This window comes from Rutidosis leptorrhynchoides, chromosome 1 (assembly GCF_046630445.1).
Source record: "Rutidosis leptorrhynchoides isolate AG116_Rl617_1_P2 chromosome 1, CSIRO_AGI_Rlap_v1, whole genome shotgun sequence".
Classification (NCBI taxonomy): Eukaryota; Viridiplantae; Streptophyta; class Magnoliopsida; order Asterales; family Asteraceae; genus Rutidosis; species Rutidosis leptorrhynchoides.
In genome coordinates, this window is record NC_092333.1 from 424180300 (window position 1) to 424186879 (window position 6580).

At 34.3% G+C, this 6580-nt stretch overlaps 1 non-coding gene across 1 annotated transcript; it reads right to left on the reverse strand.

The window, feature by feature from the left end:
- Positions 1-1489: 1489 nt before the first annotated feature.
- Positions 1490-1596, reverse strand: LOC139887059 (small nucleolar RNA R71). The gene has a single exon (XR_011772909.1). It is a non-coding gene; the product is annotated as a small nucleolar RNA R71 (small nucleolar RNA).
- Between the last annotated feature and the right edge of the window lie 4984 nt (positions 1597-6580).

Genomic DNA, 6580 nt, shown 5'->3' on the forward strand with positions numbered 1-6580 from the left:
TAAAAAAAAAAACAAAAACGTAAAAAAAAAAAAAACAAAAACGTAAAAAAAAAAAAAAAACGTAAAAAAAAAAATTATAAAAAAAAATATATTTTTAAGATTTTGTCTATAAAAAAAATTTTTTTTTTTTTTTTTAGTTTTATTACCTTTAGATTTTTAGACTATATTCGCAACTTTTAGTATTAAGTTTAGTTTTGCCATAGTTATTTGTACTTCTAGAATTTTTAGTTTTGCCGTAAAATCCCTTAAGTGCTTTTTCTTTAGACTAAGATTTAGGTGCCTTAAAATTTTGCGACGCTATTTTTCGTGCTACTTTCTTATTTTTATCTTTCGACGCCGTTTACCTATGTATCAATTACAATTCCAATTAGTAATCTCTATTTGTAGTTTTAATTTTAAGATAGTGATAGTTATAAGATTGGATTAACCGCGTGTTTACAAACCACTCTTCGTCTTTTTCATTTTTCGACACTTTTCGACGCGCAATTTTTTTCTCTCTTATTTCTCGCCATTCTAGTTTTTAGGACTTAGAATTTTTTCTACTTCTTCTCTAAATTTCTTAAAATTACGAAAATTTATTTTAAGTGGTTAAATTGATAGGCATCAAAATTTTCTGGTTCGTAGTAATAGTTGGATTTGTACGTGGACCGGGTTATTGGAGCCAAACAGTCCTCAATTATATTGAGACCAAACGAATCCTGCCCCTCTGCTGCATCTTTTGGCTATTCGAAACGTGGGCAAAATCAGAAAAGTCTATTGATTGGATAACTTATATAATTTTTCTTTCCTTTTTAAAAACTAATAGGATATTCAGTGAATGCACCGAGTAAAACGTTCACCACCTTTCATATGTTCACCACCTGTAACTCGATCAAGACATCTAGCAAATATTGTCGCCGTTGATTTTTCTTTAGAATCGTCATCTAGTCGAACAAGAACTCCAACTCAAATTTCCGATAATCCATCTTTTGAACCCGACTTCACAATTAAGAACCCGGAGGATACTCAGGGACAATTCCGAGATCCTGATCCACTAATTGTTCCTCCTGAACCACAAACCGTTAAATCAGAATCCTCTAGTGATTCGTATTCAACAAATTCAATTATGGAAGTAACGGAACCTCTAAGTATGGAAGATCGAATGAGAGCTACACGCACGGGCCAAGGTCACGCCATTATTAAGCCAGAAGTTAATGCTCCAGATTATGAAATTAAAGGACAAATCCTACACATGGTAACTAACCAATGCCAATTCAGTGGTGCACCGAATGAAGATCCTAACGAACACCTTCGTACGTTTAAAAGAATTTGTACACTATTCAAAATCCGAGAAGTGGAAGATGAGCAGATCTATCTCATGTTGTTTCCCTGGACTTTAAAGGGAGAAGCCAAAGATTGGTTAGAATCGTTACCTGAAGGGGCGATTGACACATGGGATGTTTTAGTTGAGAAATTTCTTAAAAGATTCTTTCCGGCATCTAAAGCCGTGAGACTTCAAGGAGAAATTGTTACGTTCACACAAAAATCAAATGAAACTCTATATGAGGCGTGGACAAGATTTGAAAAGTTGTTAAGAGGATGTCCTCAACATGGTTTAGACACTTATCAAATAGTACAAATATTCTACCAAGGTGTCAACGTTGCTACACGAAAAGACATCGACATAACAGCTGGTGGTTCCATTATGAAGAAAACCGCAACTGAAGCTTACAAAATTATTGATAACACAGCCTCCCACTCGCATGAGTGGCACCAAGAAAAAGATATTTTTCGTTCATCTAAAGTGGCTAGAGCCGATTCTAGCCATGACTTTGATTCCGTTTCAGCAAAAATAGATGCTTTCGAAAGACGAATGGAAAAGATGAATAAAGATATTCACGCAATACGAATCAGTTGTGAGCTATGCGGTGGACCACACTTATTGAAAGATTGTCACATTGAACCAACATTGGAACAACGAGAGAATGTTTCCTATATGAACCAAAGGCCTGGAAATAATTATCAAAATAATTATCAACCGCCAAAGCTAAACTTCAATCGAAATCAAAACATTCTTTACAATCCAAAAGGACCCGAAAATAACTGGTACAACCAACAAGGTCCGAATAACTAACCGACTCAAAACAACACTTTCAATCAACAAAGACCTAGCTTATATAAACCACCACAACAACCCGAAGAGAAAAAGCCAAATCTAGAAGAAATGATGGCAAAGCTAGTTGAATCTCAAACACAATTTATTACATCTCAAACCCAAACGAATGAGAGGTTTGATCAGTCATTAAGAACTCAACAAACTTCCATTTTGAATCTAGAAAAACACGTAGGTACTCTTGCTAGCATGATGAGTGAAAGGGAACAAGGAAAGCTACCGAGTAATACTGAAGTAAATCCTCGGAATGAGAATGTTAATATGGTCTCAACGAATTCTGAAAAACCAGCTCCAGAAAATGGGAAGGTTTTAGATGTGAGTAACAATGAAGAAGTTACACCACCACCACCCGAGTATGTAAAGCCAGTGGTGGCACCATACAAACCACCCATCCCGTTTCCAAGAAAAGGAGTGGAGTATGAGCAAGTAATAGGTAATAAAGTTGGTGATACCATTGGAAAGAAGAAGAAGAAAAAGAATAAGAAAGTGCAAGAAACAAAAACAGTAGAAGTAAACCCGGTGAATACAGTTCCACCAAAACCTCCACCTAGGGTAGGTGATCCGGGTGAATTTATTGTTCCTTGTCTACTTAGTGATTGTGTCATGTATGATGCACTAGCAGATTTAGGTGCGAGTGTGAGTGTTATGCCTCTTTCCTTATATAAGAGATTAGGTGTTGGTGAGTTAAGTCCAACGAATATGAGTGTTCGACTCTTTGATCAAACCATTAAGCACCCAGTTGGAATTGCCGACAACCTACCCGTTCAAGTAGGTAATTTAACCTTTCTAGTCGAATTTATTGTCATTGACATAGAAGAGGACCCAAACGTTCCTCTAATTTTAGGTCGACCATTCTTTGCGTCCACCGGGGCGTTATTTGATGTAGGAAATGGAAGAATGACACTTAGTAGTGGTAACAAATCGATCACCTTTATGATTCGAAAGTCTAAATCTCCACCAACCAAAACCATTGAACCAGCAAAAACGATTGGTAACAACCATGTTGTTTTACCAACTCCAACGGTAGTGCTTAATAATAATAAAACGCCTAAGTGTGGGGAAAATGAAGTAACACCTAATGATGTCCTGATATCGAAGAACCCCGTTGTTGATACGAAATTAAATGACCCCGTTATTAACAGTTCAATGAAGAAACTTATTAAACGGATTCGCGATGCTAGAAGCAAGGGGAACTTTAAGTTATGTAACCGGTTAGTATCCAATCTATCACCTAAAGAAAAGGAGAAACTAGTTGAAATTGTGGATATTACACAGGAATCCGACCAATGGCTTAAAGAAAAAGTCACGGATACGCAAGTTGATTATGGACCAAGAGAAATTGACGATAAAGTTAATCACAATTTCGACACCACAGCTACCTAAGTGTGGGGAGATTCAAATGTTCTAAAAAGAAAATGCTATCTAGAGTTAGTTGTTCTGTTCTCGTGTAGTTCCGAGAATGGAATCCGATTGGTCTTTTCCGCTAGCAGACACTAAAGAACTAGTTTTCTCCCTCCATTCTGAATTTTTGTTTTGTAGGTCTTATATGAAATTAATATGCTTTTAAGTTTTGTGTGATATTTAAAAACAAAATTTACTTTATTACATTAAGTTTAAAAAATTAATTTCTGAAATTCGTCGTGAGTTGAAGACTAGGTCGTTGAGCTGAAATTACTTTACCCGAGGGCGGGGCGACAAATTTTGTTATCATTATTTTTAATTTTATTGATTTAAAGTATGCCAAAAATATTATACTTTATAAATTTTTGAAAAGTGGGGTTATAAACCAAACTTCAAAAATATATATATATATATATATATATATATATATATATATATATATATATGTTTGTATTTTATCTTATGTACAAAACAGGGTAAAACAATGCACTTTCAAAGACTGTCATTAAAGTTAAGCAAAAGGTACTAATTTTGACGACAAGACGCAAAACAACAAATATGATATAACAAATGAAGGAATGAACGATGAGGCGCCATCTATCATTCGACGAGCTTTGTAATTACAAACTCGGTATTTTTAATCACTTTTCTACGCTAATCACCCTCATGAATTTAAATTATAGTCTGATTTCATGCAAATGAGGGCATTGCATGATCTTAAGTGTGGGGAAGGGTTATAAATTCTCTCAGGTTTATACTTGGTTTATTTGCCAAATTTTGTGAAAATTTGAAAAATTTTCAATTAAATGAAGTCAAAATCATGTTTATACATATTTATGAACGGTGAAAACTAGGTGATAATACCGAAATTATCGTTACCTCGGAAAGGACATAAATTGAGAAACACCCTAAAACGCTTGAATTCATTTAAAATGAAATAGAAGAAAATAAAAAGGCAAAGAAAGAAACTAAGTGTGGGAAGAATGCACCAAGTTATTCAATTTAAAACATATATCACATATTTTTGTACAAGATTATTGCAGGTACTTTTGCTTTGGACGATACTAATCAGTTTTACCCGGTTTACTGTAATACATTTGAAAGAAAGATGGATCTACACGATGAATCAATTCCATCATTAAAAGGAAGTAAAGTCTTCCGAAAAAGACACGCGCTTCTTGATTTAGGTCATGAAGTTGTCGTCCAGACCAGCTGTAGGTTGACGAAAAATCTAGAAAAGTCATCACTAAAATCAGCAGGAAATCCACGGACCTCAGCATCAAACAGGGTCGCCAAGTGGTCAGATTTATCCTAACCATGAGAAGGATTTATCTCGTACAATGGGGAGGCACCGTGCAAATTAGCTTGATAAGACTAATGAATCAGATCCCCAGAAAAGGATAATCTCCTTAAAGATTAAAAATCAGCTTTTAAGACTGATAATACTCAATCCTAGAGATTGACCTTAAAGATTGAGAATTCAAACTCATGGAATTCGATGATATCTAAACTCGAGCATGAACAAGAAAATATTTTGATCAAAAATACAAACCGATTTGTTTTCTGAAAAACCATTTTCAATGCGTTCATTACCATTGAACGTAAAATCCTAAGAAATTCACCTGGAATTCATTAGGTCACCTGAACCAAAAAGGGTGTCAACTGTAAGAACGGTGGTTGCATAGCATGGTCGGAGACAGGACCTTGTGCAAGACTGAAAAATTATAGGATGATCTTTACTATCGCTCCTACCAAGGATAGTTCTAGCATCCGACATGTTAATAAGACCATAATCATCTGCATGTCACGGGACATTGCCTTAACAGTTTCTTGTTCATCGCTTTCCTTTACAACCGGACGGTAGTTTACCGAAAGGTAATATACGGAACAAGTAAACTGGATGTGTGCTTTCCGATACCGGGATAGCAGTGGATTACACGAACCTAAAAGTTTTAGCCAAAATATTGATCCACAAATATATTTTGCAACACCGATGATGGATCAAATCAGAAAACTTATCTAGGGTAAAAGCTAGAATGAATTTTCAAAAGATCAAATGTTTTCATAAAGATCCAATTTCCTTAATGGATCTAAATTTTTATAGTCATGTGGGACTGTAAACCATATCGTTACTACCATTGTTTATACCGCCATATCAAAATCACTGATGTACAAAGTGTGAAGAATAAAGAAGTGATTCTAGTATTTCAAGACTATATTGCTTGAGGACAAGCAACGCTCAAGTGTGGGGATATTGATAAGGCTAAAAAGGAACATATATTTCATAGCATTATCCCCCAAGAAAGACAAGATTTTAGTTGCAATTGTTCCATTTTCAAGTGATATTCGTTTATATTAAATAAGTGCGAAGACAAAAGGCAGATTCGACAAATTGAAGACAAAAAGGTCCAAAAAGCTCAAAAGTACAAGATACAATTAAAAAGGTTCAAATTATTGATGAAGAACGTCTAAAAATGACAAGAGTACAAGTTACAAAACGCAAAGTACACGATATAAAATTGTACGAAAGGGCGTTCGAAAATCCGGAACCGAGGCATGAACCAACTTTCAGCGCTCGACGCAACGGTGTAAAAATTACGAGTCAACTATGCACAAGAATAAAATATAATATTTAAATAATTCATAATAAGAATAATATTAAATAATAAAAAGTTGTTAATTGAGCATAGTTCAGGGGTCGTAAATGAAAATTTCAATTCTAATTTCGCTATAAAAGCGATGATTTACGATCAATTTGAGGATACTTTTTTTTCGATCATTTTTTTTTATCTTTTTCTTATTTTTCTATCTATCAATATCAATATCTATAATTTATATCTATAATTCTCTATCATAATGTTAATGTAATCAGATATAACAATAATCTTAATTTTAATTTTAAATTATGATAATAATAAGATTTATGATAGAGATCGTTTGAGTGTGTAAGTCGAAACTCTGTCCGTGTAACGCTACGCTATTTTTAATCATTGTAAGTTATGTTCAACCTTTTTACATTAATGTCGC